Below are 18,558 nucleotides of genomic sequence, written 5' to 3' on the forward strand. Positions count from 1 at the left end.
GCTGACAGAAAGTTCCTTCCATTACCTAATCTGGCGGGTCGCCGATTCTGACAGCAGCTGCCATGCGTATGCGCGGGGGGGTGATGTCATCGCGACTCAGGCCACTCAAAGAGCCAGAGTCTGCGGATCCGGAAGGAAGACCGGGTGAAGATAGAAGCACCTTCAGCAGTGACAGCGTGCCGCTGGAAGGCTTTGTTTTCAGGTACGTTTCACATAATGTGCTAGTACGAGATGTACGCTAGCACATTATGACATTGCCTTTCATGTTTGAAAAAAAAAAAAAAATGTAAATAAATACCCAGCGGTTTACCATCGCTTTATCAAATGGAGAAATAACATAGAAGCCGTTACTCACACTTGCATGTCATGGAAACAGTTGATGCAGAAAACATGATATCCGGTTCTTCAAGTAAAGCTGAAAAAAATATGAGACAGCAATGTAAAATCATTTATCTGTATCCAGGTATCGGTAAATCATTGCAGAGCACACTGACAGTCCGGATAGGTAATAGATCAACTCCAGCCAAAATGTTCATTGCAGAATACCAGTCCTTACATGTGGTGGCTGCATTAGTGTCCTATATTTTCAGGCGTATACCTTTATTTTCACCTGGTGATCCTGCCAGTAACACACTTCCTGTACTCAGGTGACAACAATCACTCATCATATTGTATCTATGGAGAAGCAGTGATTTCAACCTAGAACAGCAAGTGTGTTAAGATGACAGATCCCCTCCTCCCCTATAAACCCTGGAGGGAGGTGTTCTGTAGTATACAGAGAAAGTGGGGAACAATGTAACACGCTGGGTCCCTGCAAAAACGAATCTATGTCTCCTTATTGCCCTGTTATAGCAGTGATTTCTAGCAGTTTCATGTTATATATCTCCAACGACTCCCATAGCATGTTCACAGTCTCTGACCATCTCCTGTATCATGTCTGCAGTCTCTGACCATCTCCTGTATCATGTCTGCAGTCTCTGACCATCTCCTGTATCGTGTCTGCAGTCTCTGACCATCTCCTGTATCGTTTCCGCAGTCTCTGACCATCTCCTGTATCATGTCTGCTGTCTCTGACCATCCCCTGTATCATGTCTGTAGTCTCTGACCATCTCCTGTATCATGTCTGCAGTCTCTGACTATCGTTGTATCATGTCTGCAGTCTCTGACCATCTCCTGTATCATGTCTGCAGTCTCTGACCATCTCCTGTATCATGTCTGCAGTCTCTGACCAGCTCCTGTATCATGTCTGCAGTCTCTGACCATATCCTGTATCATGTCTGCTGTCTCTGACCATCTCCTGTATCATGCCTGTAGTCTCTGACCATCTCCTGTATCATGTCTGCAGTCTCTGACCATCTCTTGTATCATGTTTGCAGTCTCTGACCATCTCCTGTATCATGCCTGTAGTCTCTGACCATCTCCTGTATCATGTCTGCAGTCCCTGACCCTCTCCTATATCATGTTTGCAGTCTCTGACCATCTCATGTATGTCTGTAATCTCTGACCATCTCTTGTATCTTGCCTGCAGTCTCTGACCATCTCCTGTATCATGTTTTCAGTCTCTGACCATCTCTTGTATCATGTTTGCAGTCTCTGACCATCTCTTCTATCATGTCTGCAGTCTCTGACCATCTCTTCTATCATGCCTGTAGTGTCTGACCATCTCCTGTAGCATGTCTGCAGTCTCTGACCATCTCCTGTATCATGTCTGCAGTCTCTGACCATCTCCTGTATCATGCCTGTAGTCTCTGACCATCTCCTGTATCATGCCTGTAGTCTCTGACCATCTCCTGTATCATGTCTACAGTCTCTGGCCATCACTTGTATCATGTCTGCCGTCTCTGACCATCTCCTGTATCATGTCTGCAGTCTCTGACCATCTCATGTATCATGTGTGCAGTCTCTGACCATTTCCTGTACCATGTGTGCAGTCTCTGACCATCTCCTGTATCATGTCTACAGTCTCTGGCCATCACTTGTATCATGTCTGCCGTCTCTGACCATCTCCTGTATCATGTCTGCAGTCTCTGACCATCTCATGTATCATGCCTGCAGTCTCTGACCATTTCCTGTATCATGTGTGCAGTCTCTGACCATTTCCTGTATCATGTGTGCAGTCTCTGACCATTTGTGTATCATATCTACAGTCTCTGGCCTTCACATGTATCATGTCTGCAGTTTCTGACCATCTCCTGTATCATGTCTGCAGTCTCTGACCATCTCCTGTATCATGTCTGCAGTCTCTGACCATCTCCTGTATCATGTATCACTCCCATAGTATGTTCACAGTCTCTGACCATTTCCTGTATCATGTCTGCAGTCTCTGACAACCTCCTGTATCATGTCTCTGACCATCTCCTGTATCATGTATCACTCCCATAGTATGTTCACAGTCTCTGACCATCTCCTGTATCATGTCTCTGACCATCTCCTGTATCATGTATCACTCCCATAGTATGTTCACAGTCTCTGAACATCTCCTGTATCATGTATCACTCCCATAGTATGTTCACAGTCTCTGCCCATTTCCTGTATCATGTCTGCAGTCTCTGACCATTTCCTGTATCATGTCTGCAGTCTCTGACCATTTGTGTATCATGTCTACAGTCTCTGACCATTTGCGTATCATGTCTACAGTCTCTGGCCATCACATGTATCATGTCTGCAGTCTCTGACCATCCCCTGTATCATGTCTGCAGTCTCTGACCATCCCCTGTATCATGTCTGTAGTCTCTGACCATCCCCTGTATCATGTCTGTAGTCTCTGACCATCCCCTGTATCATGTCTGCAGTCTCTGACCATCCCCTGTATCATGTCTGTAGTCTCTGACCATCCCCTGTATCATGTCTGCAGTCTCTGACCATCCCCTATATCATGTCTGTAGTCTCTGACCATCCCCTGTATCTAGTGGCTTTTATCCGACAGGGTGATTGAACAGAAGTTGATCAGTAGACATACATATGGATTCAAATTTGGATAGTCTCTGTTGAATCGGTCTAATTTCAATCCATCTTTGGCCACCTCACATCCCATGAGGAACAAACCTTCTATACAATGAAAAGACAACTTTGATGTTTTGTAATGAGATAACACTTACGGCACTTCTTATGGGATGTCCTTGGCACGTTTAGCCAGGGTCACGATCTCATGGCGGGAGAACATTTTGGCTTTATGGGTCTCCTCTCTGCATTTAACACACAGAGGCTGGTTGCAGGTATTACAATAGTACATAAGATCTCCATCCTAGAATCAGATACAAAAGAAAAAGAATGAGGAGAAGGGTGGGTGACAATTGGGGGGTATTACTGGAAGTGCCTTGTGTCTATGTCTATGTCACAATCAGGTCCGAATGTGTCTGATGGTGAAGAAGTGTGGTTCCTTTTGTCTGTTTGCTGGGCGCATCCCCATTTTGAGGGGTCTGTCCCTGGAACACAAAATTACCCCGTCCAACTGTGCAGGTGCCAACCTAATAGGAATCGCATATTAGTCGGTGTCTGCAGCGTGCGACTATTTAATTAGTACCTGCTCAGTTATAAAGTCTGATAAAGAAATCAGAAGAGGACGTCCCACCACTTTAAGATGATTCCCTTGCATTTGCAAGTAGTTCCAGCAGAACTGTATATTAGGGTGCTGCCTGCACAGTGCAAAGCCAAGTTATTGTTTCAAGTGTTCAATAGAGATGTTTTACCACTTCAATACCCGGAACTTACACCCTCTTACTGCCCAGGCCAATTTTCAGCGCTGTCGCTGTTTAAATGACAATTGCGCGGTGGTGGTCCAGTGTTGTGGCCTTCCCGGGTGGTCTTGGCGGCATCCTGGTGGTCCTGGGTGGGCATCCAAGGGGGGGGGCTTGCTGATAAACAATCAGCACAGACCCCCCGTCAGGAGAGCAGCCGATCGGCTCTCCTCTACTCATGTATTTTGGGCTGAATTTGGACCTGAAACGGACCAATAGACGCACAGTGTTTTTGTCCAAAACGCACACCGGACATGCTGCAGAGATATGTGAACTGGCTCCATAGAGAGCCGGTCAAATGCTCCTGCTATTGCGAATTGGATGCAAGGGAACCCGCATCCAATTCGCAATGGTGTGAATCCAGACTAAATAGGTGCTGAAAAGGATTTACCCACTACCTGACAAGGCCATGTTTTTCGATACAGCACTGCGTCGCTTTAATTGATGTAGCACCCTGATGTAGAGGCAGGGCTGCTAGTAAATTTACCTGCCAGGTCTATTTGCCTTGGCCAATTGATAGGCGATCAATTGATTCCACCCTACTTCTGGAATTGCTGCACTTCTCTCTTCTGTCACTAGGTGGCCGGGTATCTAGTGACATTAGATAAGACAAGGGCATTGCAAGGACAGATTAGGAATAGATGGGGTGTCTCAGCCAATGAGCATGGATCTTCTTGGGTTCCTTCATCTGCAGGGAGGGCCTATTTAATTGGGTGAGGCCAGGTGATCGGGGGTTCTGTGCCACTTGGACGCAGGCATGTACTGGTCTTCGGGACTACTGGGAGTTTCCCGGTGGGCCGATGGCTCAGTGGACTGGTTTCAGTGACAGCGGTCCGCCGCCTCCCTCCGGTCCTTTGCCCCCCCCCCCCCCGCAGCGCTCACCTCCTCTCCCTGCCTAGTTATGCAGCGCAACTGAATAATGACATGATGCTCAGGAGTCGGCACTGAGAGGCTCATCATACAATCCGGAAGGAGGGCGGCCACACACAGCTGTAACATAAGCTTCCTCAGTACTCGTTCTCCTGCTCTTTCCTTACCCACTCTCCATCTAAATTCTCCATGGCAGAAGACAGGATGGAGAGCGGGGAAGAAAAGAGCAGGAGAACGATTGCCAAGGAAGCTTATGTTACAGCTGTGTGTGGCCGCCCTCCTTCCGGAAAGTATGATGAGCCTCTCAGTGCCGACTCCTGAGCATCATGTCCTTATTCAGTCCTGCTGCATAACTAGGCAGGGAGAGGAGGTGAGCGCTGCGGGGGGGGGGGAGGGGGACACAGAGGAGCACAGCGGACCAGAGCAGCATGAGGAGGGGGGAAGAGAGAAGCATATGGGGGACCAGAGCAGCATGAGGGGGGTTAGGAAAGCGAGGAGAATATGGGACCAGAGCAGCATGGGGGGGGGGGGGGTGAGCATATGGGGGACCAGAGCATCGTGAGGGGGGGGGGGGGGTTAGGAAAGAGCGGAGCATATGGGGGCCAAAGCAGCATGGGGGCGGAAGGTGAGCATATGGGGGACCAGAGCAGCCTGAGGGGGGTTAGGAAAGAGAGGAGCATATGGGGGACCAGAGCAGCATGGGGGGGGGTTAGGAAAGAGAGGAGCATATGGGGGCCAGAGTGGCATGGGGGGGAGAGGTGAGCATATGGGGGACCAAAGCAGCATGAGGGGGGCTAGGAAAGAGAGGAGGATATGGGGCACCAGAGCAGCATGGGGGGGGGGAGAGGTGAGCATATGGGGGACCAGAGCAGCATGGGGGGGGGAGAGGTGAGCATATGGGGGACCAAAGCAGCATGAGGGGGGCTAGGAAAGAGAGGAGCATATGGGGCACCAGAGCAGCATGGGGGGGGAGAGGTGAGCATATGGGGGACCAGAGCAGCATGAGCGGGGGAGAGGAGCATGTGGGGGACCAGATGCGCATGCAGGGGCCAGCGGAACGCATGGGGGACCAGAGCAGCATGGGGGGAAATAGAGGAGCGTGTGAGGGACCAGAAGAGGGTACATGGGGCACCAGAGCAGCATGGGGAGGGGACCAGAGGAGCATGTGGGGGACCAGCAGAGCACATGGGGGACCAGAGGAGCACGGGGGGACCAGAGGAGCACGGGGGGGAGAGGTGAGCATATGGGGGACCAGAGCAGCATGAGGGGGGTTAGGAAAGAGAGGAGCATATAGGGGCCAGAGCAGCATGGGGGGGGGGGAGGTCAGCAGATGGGGGACCAGAGCAGCATGAGGGGGGTTAGGAAAGAGAGGAGCATATGGGGCACCAGAGCAGCATGGGGGGGGGGAATTAGGAAAGAGAGGAGCATATGGGGGACCAGAGCAGCATGAGGGGGGGAGGATGCGAGGGACCTGATGCGCATGCGGGGGCCAGCGGAACACATGGGGGGGACCAGCGGAGCACATGGGTGATCAGAGCAGCATGGGTGGGAAATAGAGGAGCACGCGGGGGACCAGAAAAGCATGCGGGGTACATGGGTGACAAGAACAGCATGGGGAGGGGACCAGAGGAGCATGCGGGGGACCAGACTAGCATGAGGGGGGCTAGGAAAGAGAGGAGCATATGGGGCATCAGAGCAGCATGGGGGCTTAGGAAAGAGAGGAGCATATGGGGGACCAGAGCGGCATGAGGGGGGGGGGCTAGGAAAGAGAGGAGCATATGGGGCACCAGAGCAGCATGGGGAGGGGGCTTAGGAAAGAGAGGAGCTTGGGCGTACCAGAAGGAGCATGGGGGAGGGGACAAGGCAGCTGGCTCAACAGCTATAGCATGGGAATTTTTCACTTTCCTGCTTAATCTTATCCCATGGGGGGGGCACCAAACTGATTCTTTGCCCCGGGTGAAATAGTGTCTAGCTTCCCCGCTGGTATTGCCAATAAGAGAAATAATGTAGAATGGCTAGTGAGGGGAGGGGCTTGGGTGGCAGGCCGGTGGGGGGGGGGGGGGGGCGGGTTTGTCTGGCCGGCATGGGAAAGACCTGTCAAAGTGGGCCAGTCTGGATGAAGTCCAAGGCCAAATTTTGACTCAGTCCAGCCCTGCCAGGACAGCTGTCCGGGTGGACATGTGCTTTACTGCCCCGGGCTGCTAGGCCAGAAACCTGAGGCCTATCCCGGGGACATCTGGCTGCCAGGCTGTCTGGGGACCTATACAGAAACAAGAGAGCAGCGCAGGGTTTGCAGCTTGCAGGCCAACCAGAAGTGACGGTTCTGCCAGCCGGAGAACATGTCGTGGTCGGAAGTAGAGGGGAAGCTTTCACCACTAAGGGACCGTCCACCTTGTTACCGGAGACCACAGTGAGCAGCTGAAGCAAGTACCGGAGCAGTGTTCTCACCAACTGGAGACGGTGAAGAATCAGGAAACTTCAGCGGGTGCCAAGCCAGGGACTCAGCCAGCGGAGGAGACACTTGTAGAGCAGCCTTGTGTGCCAAGCCAGGGACTGCGGAGGAGACACTTGTAGAGCAGCCTTGTGTGCCAAGCCAGGGACAGAGCGGGCCAGTGGTGTGACATTTGAGGAGTATCTGTGAGAAGGTTGGAAGAGCTCAGGAGATCCGGTGGCAGAGGATCGGCAAGTCTAGTTAGAGAGACGGGGAGATCAGTGGAGTGAAGATCTACAAGAAATGACTGTGGAGGAAATACAGGAGTTTGTTACAACTTGTGTTAGAAACTGTTACAAGACTGTTGCCATAGGAGACAGCAATCCTACACATGCAGATGTGGTGTCCTGCTGGTTGCCTTTCCCTGTATGGCTGTCTACCTGTAGAAGTCTCGGTGTCTGCTAATTACCATTGCAACTACCTAAGTGTGTCCTGGCCCTAACCCTCTCTCCCACAGTTCTGTTCAAGAGAAATCTATCTTGCATTACACCCACCATGCTGTGTAACCCCCTCTATACAGAAGGGTGTCAGCTGTCCCCAACTCTGAAGGTTCTCATTAGACCAAAGGGGGGCCTGGGACCTCGCTACACTGACAATTACACGATTGTGCGACACTGTACCCAAATAAAATTGACGTCTTTTTTTTCCCCACAATTTTTTTTTATTTTTTTTACTTTCTGCTATAAAACATTTCCACAAAAAACAAATTTATTGCTCAGTTTAGGCCGATATGTATTCTTTCACATATTTTTGGTAAAAAAATAAAAAATAAAAATCTCAATAAGCGTATATATTGATTGTCTACAAAATATGGCATTTTTTTTTTATTGTTTTTACTATAAATGGTGCCTTTCAGTGATTATTAGAGGGACTGCGACATTGCGGCGGACAAATCAGACACCCAACTGACATTCATGACACTTTTTTGAGAACCAGTGACATTATTTCAGTAATCAGTGATTACAGTAATCAGTGCTAAAAATATACACTGTCACTGTAATAATGACACAGGTAGGGAAGGTGTTAACATCAGGAGCGATTAATGGGTTAAATATGTTCCCTCACGGTGTGTTCTAACTGTATGGGGGATGGGCTGCTTGGGAGAACTCACAGATCCGTCTTAATGCTTAGCAGAAAGACAGAATCTGTGTGATCTCCCCAGTCAGAACGGAGATCTGCCTTGTTTACACAGGCAGGTCCCCGTTCTGTCACTGCGGGGAACAGTCCGCTGATTGGCTCCCCCACTAACCAATGGAAGCATGTGCACGCCGCCCACAAAAGCGAGTTCCCGAGCCGACGTACATCTACAGCGTTTTGCGGCGTCGTGCCACCTTGCCGCAGTATAATGACGGCAGATGGTCAGCAAGTGATTAATGCAAAGCGTTGTCTGATTGGACTTCACCACCCTACCTCTCCATCTCGTCCAACCAGAGAACACTTTGCATTTTCTCAATGAATGCAAAGTGTTCCGTGAATGTCACCTGTGCCGAGTGAACGACCTCCTGTGTTTACAATGCAGCAGAGCAGACACTTGTAAGAGCCGGTTCACACAGTGGGCGAAGCGAGGCGACACGACTCGCCTCGCCTCGCTCTCGCAAGTCGCCCCCGTTCTGTACAATGGAACCGATCTGAGAGGAGCGACTCGAGTCGCTCCGACTCAGAAAAAAGGTTCCTGTACTACTTTTGGGCGACCTCGGGGCGACTTGCATTGACTTCTATACAGAAGTCATCTGCAAGTCGCCGCTGAGGCCGCGGCAGGTCGCGGCGAGGCAAGTCGGAGTCGCCTCGCCTTGCCTGCAGTGTGAACCGGCCCTTATGGGACCCGGAAGCTAGAGGACGAAGGGGGGGGCCCTGGGTTTCATTTTTTTTAAATCTGATAACACTGAGGCTGGGTTCACACATAATGCGAACCGGATGAGGGTTTCCCCGCATCCAATTCCCATGACAGGTGGACATGTGCACCGCCTGAAAAAATTTGTTCATTTTTGTTTCATTTGTTTTTTAGAAAATTTTTACATTTCGGAAATTCGACAATTTGGAATTGGGAAATTCAAAACAAATCTGAATTTGAAAATTTGGAATTCGAAAATAAGAGAAAAGTCCAAAAAATTCGAAAAGAACAAAAAATCCCAAAACCCAAAAATTCTAAATAACAACTAATAATAATAGCAACTATTAAATTCTAGGTATTTCTGTAATTTCCTTTCAAATTTGGCTGTTAGAGAACGAAATGACTACAAATTTATCTGAAGTTACAAATTATCAGAAATAAAGAATGGCGCATTAAACATACAGAATGGAACAAAATAATAATAAATAATAATAAGTTCTTTATTATTATTCCTTTGTTCCGTATGTTTAGATGCGGTATTTGTTATTTTGGATAATTTGTAACTTCAGATACATTTGTATTCGTTTTGTTCACCAACAGCCAAATTTGAAAGAAAATTCCAATCCCTAGAATTTCATAGTTAGTAATAGTTAAAGAGGGAGTCTGCTGGGAGTTCCGCCCCTTTTTTTTTATTTTTTAAAAGCCAGCAGCTACAAATACTGCAGCTGCTGACTTTTAAAATAATGACACTTACCCGCCCAGCGCACCCGCGATGTGGGCACCCGAAGCCGATCTCTCGATCGTCTCTTGGGTGCTACCGCCGCCATCTTGGGTATGGGAATCAGGAAGTGGAGCCTTTCCGCTTCATTTCCCGGTTCCCAACTGCGCATGCGCGAGTCGCGCTGCGCAATAAGGATGGACCCCGCTGTCTCTGGGATCTGTGTGTTTCCCAGCAGGCAGCGGGGGACTTTCGGAAAGAATCTACGCCCCTTTCCGCAGATAGCTATCCCGGAAGTGGGTGCAGATACCTGTACTGTACAGGTACCTGCACCCCCCTCCCCCCTGAAAGGTGCCAATTGTGGCGCCGGAGGGGGGAGGATTCCAATGAGCGGAAGGTCCACTTTAGGGTGGAGCTCCGCTTTAAGTTATTATTTCGGATTTTCTTTCTTTTGAATTCTCAGATTTTCGAATTTCTTAAAATTTGGAAAGTCTAAAATTTGGATATTTCTGAATTTAAAAATTTGACTAAATTCGTTAACCACTTCCCGCCCAGCCTATGGCAGAATGACAGCTGGGAGGCGGTTTCTGTTATCCTGACTGAGCGTCATATGACGTCTAGCCGGATAACATGCCGGTGCGCAGCGTGGCGTGTCAGTGTGACACGCCGCATCTCCGATTGTGATAAGGAGCCTCTGTCAGAGACTTCTTACCATGTGATCAGCTGTGACCAATCACAGCTGATCATCGCGTGAACCAGGAAGTGCTGGTACACGGCATTCCTCGGTTTGTGCTGACAGGGAGAGCCATTCGACGGCTCTCCCGGTCAGGGGGTTCTGTGCTGATAGCACATTGATTATCAGCAAAGCCCACTTTAGATGTGCCAATCAGCTACCAATCAGTGCCCCAATAATAAAGTCTGCCAGTGCCCGCCCACCAGTGCCAATCAGTGCCCATCAATACCTCATCAGTGCCGCCTGTCAGTGGCCATCACAGCCACCTTTCAGCGCCACCTGTCAGTGCTGCCTATTGGTGTCACCTATCAGTGCCACCTTATCAGTACCACTTCATCAGTGCCCGTCAGCGAAGGAAAAACAACATTTTATGACAGAGACCAAGAAAAACAATTTTTTTCCAAAATTTGGGTCTTTTTTAGTTTGTTTAGCAAACTAACGGGCTGCAGAGGTGATCAAATGGCACCAAAAGAAAACTCTATTTGTGGGAAAAAAAAAGATAAAAATGTAGTATGTGTACAGTGTTGTATGACCACGTAATTGTCAATCAAAGCGTGAGAGCGCTGAAGGCTGAAAATTGTCCTGGGAAGGAAGGGTGTGAAAGTGCCCGGTATTGAAGTGGTTAAAAAATGAATTTGGAACTAAACGAACTGCACGTGTCCAATGACCCCCCCCCGCTGCGAGCCGCTCCGCACATAGTGTGGACCCAGCCTGGGGCCCCGTTCACACATAGCAAGCGCTGCAAGAAACGTGCAAAGTGTGTTTGCATTTTCATTCTAAAAATGAATTCTAAATAGGAAAGTACGGTGCGATTTTGCCATAATCGGTGTGATAAAGAATTGCGCTGCAATCAAGGCAAAACGCAGCTTTAACAATCGGGTGGAGCTTGTCGCCCCAAAAAAGGAGAAGGAGCTTCCTTTGGGCAGCAAACATGCATAGGGCAACTCATTGAAGTGAATGGACTGCCATATGCACAGCACACGGAATCGCATAAAAATCGCCCGTACATAATCACAAGTTCCAGCTACACAAAATGTGAATAGGACCCAAGGTAGACCAGCCGGTGGTAAGTAGACACTTCCTGCAGATGCCTGCGGGGTGAAGTCACCTGTTTCTTGCACTCCAGGTCACAGTTGGCACATTGTAGAACTTCTTCAGAGTCAGCGGAACTGTCCACCAGGAACTTTAGTAAGCGGTCCACAGGGGGCAATCCGTTATTCCCCTTTACTATGGAGTGCTGCCTGCAAGAGACATAAAAACATCATTATCAGTCACATCAAACATGACTCCACTCATCTCTGCTGGTGAAGCCAGGGCTGCCCCAAGACATTGTGCTGCCTGGGTACAAGAATGAAATGCTGCCCCCCCCCAAAATAATAATAATAATAATCACACCCACCCAAAGGCCGCCCATCCATTATTTTATATCACGATAAATAAAACTAAAATTTATCAGGAAGTCAGATTTACATGCAAAAGCAAGTTGTCTATATGCAAAAGTATATGACATAATGTTCAATTCCAAGGGGCTGGCTAGGGTAGTATATGGACATGTTAGGGTAGTATACAGACAGGCTAGGGTAGTATATGGATATGTTAGGGTAGTATACAGACAGGCTAGGGTAGTATATGGATATGTTAGTGTAGTATACAGACAAGCTAGGGTAGTATATGGACATGTTAGGGTAGTATACGGACAGGCTAGGGTAGTATATGGACATGTTAGGGCAGTATACGGACAGGCTAGGGCAGTATACTGACAGAATAGTGTAGTATATGGACAGGTTAGGGTAGTATATAGACAGGCTAGGGTAGTATATAGACAGGCTAGGGTAGCAAATATAGACAGGCTAGGGTAGCAAATATAGACAGGCTAGGGTAGCAAATATAGACAGGCTAGGGTAGCAAATATAGACAGGCTAGGGTAGGATATAGACAGGCTAAGGTAGGATATAGACAGGCTAGGGCAGTATATGGACAGGCTAGGGTAGTATAGGGGCAGGCAAGGAGGGGTGGGCTAGGTTAGTATTGGGGCAGGTGAGTAGACCGGGGGGCAGTTGTCATCATGACACACAAAACTGCTGGAAAATAAATCTTGGTTGTTTATTATGCTAGGGTAGTAAATAGACAGGCTAGGTTAGCAAATATAGACAGGCTAGGGTAGCAAATATACACAGGCTAGGGTAGCAAATATACACAGGCTAGGGTAGTATATAGACAGGCTAGGGTAGCAAATATAGACAGGCTAGGGTAGTATATAGACAGGCTAGGGTAGTATATAGACAGGCTAGGGTAGCAAATATAGACAGGCTAGGGTAGCAAATATAGACAGGCTAAGGTAGGATATAGACAGGCTAGGGCAGCATACGGGCAGGCTAGGGTAGTATAGGGGCAGGCAAGGAGGGGTGGGCTAGGTTAGTATTGGGGCAGGTGAGTAGACCGGGGGGCAGTTGTCATCATGACACACAAAACTGCTGGAAAATAAATCTTGGTTGTTTATTATGCTAGGGTAGTAAATAGACAGGCTAGGGTAGCAAATATAGACAGGCTAGGGTAGCAAATATAGACAGGCTAGGGTAGTATATAGACAGGCTAGGGTAGCAAATATAGACAGGCTAGGGTAGTATATGGACAGGCTAGGGTAGCAAATATAGACAGGCTAGGGTAGCAAATATAGACAGGCTAAGGTAGGATATAGACAGGCTAGGGCAGTATATGGACAGGCTAGGGTAGTATAGGGGCAGGCAAGGAGGGGTGGGCTAGGTTAGTATTGGGGCAGGTGAGTAGACCGGGGGGCAGTTGTCATCATGACACACAAAACTGCTGGAAAATAAATCTTGGTTGTTTATTATGCTGAGTAAATAGAAGAGAAGGAGAGGCGGCTGCGGTTAAATTTGCTGCCCCTCTCAAAAGTGTTGCCTGGGTCCAATGAACCCCCTGGCACTCATGGTAGGGCCGGCCTTGGGTGAAGGATTGGTGGAGCATGGATCACAGCTCGCTCCTGAATTTGGCTCGATTTCACACACACATGCATGTGGCTTTTGAGCGTTTCAGTGCTTTTTGCGTTTTGGATTCTTTTTTTCTTTAAATTTGGCTAATTTGTTGTTGGGCAGAATAAATAATGCAAAACGCATCAAAAACGCACTACATGCTTTTTTCTGCTTCTCCATTGAAGTCCATTGAAACAAAAAAGCAAAAAAAAGCACTGTTTTGCATTTAAAAAAGTCCCTGACGATTTATAAAAACACAAAAGTGCATTCATGTGATTGTGTTCCATAAGAACCCGTGTTATATTGTTATATATAATGTCCTGTGATTCCGCAAAAAGCAGGAAAAACAAAACACATTAATGTGAACCGAGCCAAACATGCTCCTTTTATTTTCTACAATTGAATGAATCTGTGATTAGGAACACCTGATCAATTGCTCGGTAACACAAATTACTAATCAGCCAATCCCATGGTAGTATTCAAACATCAGAGTGGAGAAGAAAGGGGATCTGGGTGACTTTGAACGTGGCGCCGTTGTTGGTGGCAGACGGGCCGGTCTGAGTATTTCTGGGATTTTCACACACAACCATCTCTTGGGATTACAGAGAATGGTGGGGAAAAGAGAAAATATCCAGTGAGTGGAAGTTGTATGGAGGAAAATGCCTGGTTGATGTCAGAGGAGAATGGGCAGACTGGTTCCAGATGATAGAAAGACAACAGTAACTCAAATAACCTCTCGTTACACCCAAGCAGGCATGTACTGGCCATTGGGACTACCGGGAGTTTCCTGGTGGGCCGATGGCTCAGTGGGCCACTCTGATGTAAGGGGGCTGGTGATGGGACACTCTGATGTAAGGGGGCTGGTGATGGGACACTCTGGTGTAAGGGGGCTGGTGATGGGACACTCTGATGTAAGGGGGCTGGTGATGGGACACTCTGATGTAAGGGGGCTGGTGATGGGACACTCTGATGTAAGGGGGAGCTGATGGGACACTCTGATGTAAGGGGGAGCTGATGGGACACTCTGATGTAAGGGGGAGCTGATGGGACACTCTGATGTAAGGGGGTGCTGATGGGACACTCTGATGTAAGGGGGCTGGTGATGGGACACTCTGATGTAAGGGGGCTGGTGATGGGACACTCTGATGTAAGGGAGTGCTGATGGGACACCCAAAATGTAAGTGGGCCGGTCTGGGTGAAGTCCAGGGCCAAATTTCTGTCCCAGTCCAGCCCTGCACCCAAGGTATGCAGAATACCATGTCTTAACACATACACAGCCAACCTTGAAGCAGATGGGCTACAGCAGCAGAACACCACATCGGGTGCCCCTCCTGTCAGATAAGAACAGGAAACTGAGGCTACAATTGGTACAGGATCACCAAAACTGGACAATAGGAGTTTGGTAAAATGTTGCCTGGTCTGATGAGTCTGGATTTCAGCTCCGACATTCAGATGGTGGGGGTCAGAATTTGGCGCATGGATCCATCCTGCCTTGTATCACCGGTTCAAGCTGGTGGTGGGGGTGTAATGGTGTGGGGGATGGGGTATCACCGGTTCAAGCTGGTGGTGGGGGTGTAATGGTGTGGGGGATGGGATATCACCGGTTCAGGCTGGTGGTGGGGGGTGTAATGTGTGGGGGATGGGATATCACCGATTCAAGCTGGTGGTGGGGGTGTAATGGTGTGGGGGATGGGGTATCACCGGTTCAGGCTGGTGGTGGGGGTGTAATGGTGTGGGGGGTGGAATATCACCGGTTCAGGCTGGTGGTGAGGGTGTAATTGTGCGGGGGATGGGATTTCACCGGTTCAAGCTGGTGGTGGGGGTGTAATGGTGTGGGGGATGGGGTATTACCGGTTCAGGCTGGTGGTGGGGGTGTAATGGTGCGGGGGATGGGGTATCACCGGTTCTGGCTGGTGGTGGGGGTGTAATGGTGCGGGGGATGGGGTATCACCGGTTCAGGCTGGTGGTGGGGGTGTAATGGTGCGGGGGATGGGATATCACCGGTTCAGGCTGGTGGTGGGGGTGTAATGGTGCGGGGTATGGGGTATCACCGGTTCAGGCTGGTGGTGGGGGTGTAATGGTGCGGGGGATGGGGTATCACCGGTTCAGGCTGGTAGTGGGGGTGTAATGGTGTAGGGGGTGGGGTATCACCGGTTCAGGCTGGTGGTGGGGGTGTAATGGTGTGGGGGATGGGGTATCACTGGTTCAGGCTGGTGGTGGGGGTGTAATGGTGTGGGGGGTGGGATATCACCAGTTCAGGCTGGTGGTGGGGGTGTAATGGTGTGGGGGATGGGGTATCACCGGTTCAGGCTGGTGGTGGGGGTGTAATGGTGTGGGGGGTGGGATATCACCGGTTCAGGCTGGTGGTGGGGGTGTAATGGTGTGGGGGATGGGATATCACCGGTTCAGGCTAGTGGTGGGGGTGTAATGGTGTGGGGGATGGCGTATCACCGGTTCAGGCTGGTGGTGGGGGTGTAATGGTGTGGGGGATGAGATATCACCGGTTCAGGCTGGTGGTGGGGGTGTAATGGTGTGGGGTATCACCGGTTCAGGCTGGTGGTGGGGGTGTAATGGTGTGGGGGATGGGGTGTCACCGGTTCAGGCTGGTGGTGGGGGTGTAATGGTGTGGGGGATGGGGTATTACCGGTTCAGGCTGGTGGTGAGGGTGTAATGGTGTGGGGGATGGGGTGTCACCGGTTCAGGCTGGTGGTGGGGGTGTAATGGTGTGGGGGATGGGGTATCACCAGTTCAGGCTGGTGGTGGGGGTGTAATGGTGTGCGGGATGGGGTATCACCGGTTCAGGCTGGTGGTGGGGGTGTAATGGTGTGGGGGATGGGGTATCACCGGTTCAGGCTGGTGGTGGGGGTGTAATGGTGTGCGGGATGGGGTATCACCGGTTCAGGCTGGTGGTGGGGGTGTAATGGTGTGGGGGATGGGGTATCACCGGTTCAGGCTGGTGGTGGGGGTGTAATGGTGTGGGGGATGGGGTATCACCGGTTCAGGCTGGTGGTGGGGGTGTGATGGTGTGGGGGATGGGGTATCACCGGTTCAGGCTGGTGGTGGGGGGTGTAATGGTGTGGGGGATGGGGTATCACCGGTTCAGGCTGGTGGTGGGGGTGTAATGGTGTGGGGGATGGGGTATCACCGGTTCAGGCTGGTGGTGGGGGTGTGATGGTGTGGGGGATGGGGTATCACCGGTTCAGGCTGGTGGTGGGGGGTGTAATGGTGTGGGGGATGGGGTATCACCGGTTCAGGCTGGTGGTGGGGGTGTAATGGTGTGGGGGATGGGGTGTCACCGGTTCAGGCTGGTGGTGAGGGTGTAATGGTGTGGGGGATGGGGTATCACCGGTTCAGGCTGGTGGTGGGGGTGTAATGGTGTGGGGGATGGGGTATCACCGGTTCAGGCTGGTGGTGAGGGTGTAATGGTGTGGGGGATGGGGTATCACCGGTTCAGGCTGGTGGTGAGGGTGTAATGGTGTGGGGGATGGGGTATCACCGGTTCAGGCTGGTGGTGAGGGTGTAATGGTGTGGGGGATGGGGTGTCACCGGTTCAGGCTGGTGGTGAGGGTGTAATGGTGTGGGGGATGGGGTGTCACCGGTTCAGGCTGGTGGTGGGGGTGTAATGGTGTGGGGGATGGGGTATCACCGGTTCAGGCTGGTGGTGAGGGTGTAATGGTGTGGGGGATGGGGTGTCACCGGTTCAGGCTGGTGGTGGGGGTCCAACCCGCTACTAGCAAAGGGGACCTAATAAAGTGTCCGGTGAGTGTATATAGATATAAATAATGAAATGTGGGTGACAGAATATTGGGCACTGGCTGAATAACAGCAATAAAATAAATACAATATAAATAGTGGAACTTATGGTGACAATAATAATAAAACACTGAAGTAAAATGAAGATGAAATCTGGAGAAAAAAAAAAATAAAAACTTTCACAGCAACCAATAGAAATCGCTCATAGTGACTAGTGAGTGCCGTTAGTTGGAAGATTTTGCACCCATAAAATATATTAGACTGACAGACGGACGGATGAATATATGAAAGATATAAAAGCCAGATAAATAAAAACCAGAGGTGATCAAATACCACCAAAAGAAAACTCTATTTGTGGGAATTTTTTTATTTTATTTGGGTACAGTGTCGCACGACCGCGCAATGGTCAGTTAAAGCGACATAGTGCTGAATCGTAAAAAGTGCTCTGGTCAGGAAGGGGGGTAAAATCTTCTGGGGCTGAAGTGGTTAAATTAACAATTTTTTTAATTTTTATATATATATATAAAATATAACTTTGTTAATTTAACCACTTCAGCCCCACAAGATAGATATATATATATATATAGATATATATATATATATAAAATCATTTCTTTTTAACCTCCTGCAGATAGATACATATATATGTCTATCTATCTGTGTATGTGTGTATATAAGTAAAAAAATAAAAAATATATTATATATATATATATATATATAATCTTATTTTTTATTACCTCCTGAAGAGATTTTATATATATATCTCTCTTCAGGAGGTACAAAAATAAGATATATATATATTATATATAATTTTTTTTTATTATTATTTATATACACACACACACACAGATAGATAGACGTATATATGTATCTATCTGCAGGAGGTTAAAAAGAAATGATTTCATTTATATATTCTTCTGGGGCTGAAGTGGTTAAATTAACAAAAAAAAGTTTATATTTATTTATTTTGGCCCAGTCCACTATTGAGAATAAAAAAAAATTAGAAATAGGGAGAAGTCTGTTACCATTTACCACCTGGGGAAAACCCCAGTATAATCCTCCTGGATACACAAAGTAGCTGCAATGATATGTACAGTTTTACTAACACATGTCAGAGCTACAAAATTGTATTCAGACATTACCAGCAGTCACTAAGGGGTTAATGAACAATGAATCTAGCCGGACTGTATTGACAATGTTCAGGAAAAGGTGAGCTCAGCCTTTCATTCACAAGCAACCTGACAGTTAGCTTTGGCCAACTGACAAATCTATTTTTAGCTGAGCTCAGCGCATTTTGCAGCAGTGCTGTTAAGCGAGGTGCAGCACAACTGCCACTGATGACATCATAGTAGAGAGATTTCTCAGCCTATATAAAACCGCGTCAGGGCTGATTTGTCATTTTTAGCCTGACTCTTGAACAGAACACATCTGTGTA

General features: G+C 48.8%; 1 protein-coding gene across 17 annotated transcripts in view; it reads right to left on the reverse strand.

Moving 5' to 3' along the window:
• The window catches only part of LOC143934553 (transcription factor HES-5-like), a 215,884-nt gene that overhangs the window by 113,307 nt on the left and 84,019 nt on the right, over positions 1-18,558 (reverse strand). For 7 of the 17 annotated variants that reach the window (XR_013263298.1, XR_013263293.1, XR_013263300.1 and 4 more), the window contains 4 exons: positions 11,489-11,621; positions 7,056-7,345; positions 3,099-3,244; positions 356-415 (listed from right to left, as the gene is read on the reverse strand). The exons of 2 other annotated variants lie outside the window; for them this stretch is intronic. The gene's annotated coding sequence lies outside the window, so the exon portion shown is untranslated. Of the gene's footprint in view, positions 1-355; positions 416-3,098; positions 3,245-7,038; positions 7,346-11,488; positions 11,622-18,558 lie in introns of all 17 variants that reach the window. 8 more of the 17 variants (XR_013263301.1, XM_077458269.1, XM_077458271.1 and 5 more) reach the window with 4 other exon arrangements.

The sequence above is a fragment of the Lithobates pipiens genome, unplaced genomic scaffold, assembly GCF_037356315.1.
Source record: "Lithobates pipiens isolate NorthernLeopardFrog02 unplaced genomic scaffold, aLitPip1_a1.2 Scaffold_27, whole genome shotgun sequence".
Classification (NCBI taxonomy): Eukaryota; Metazoa; Chordata; class Amphibia; order Anura; family Ranidae; genus Lithobates; species Lithobates pipiens.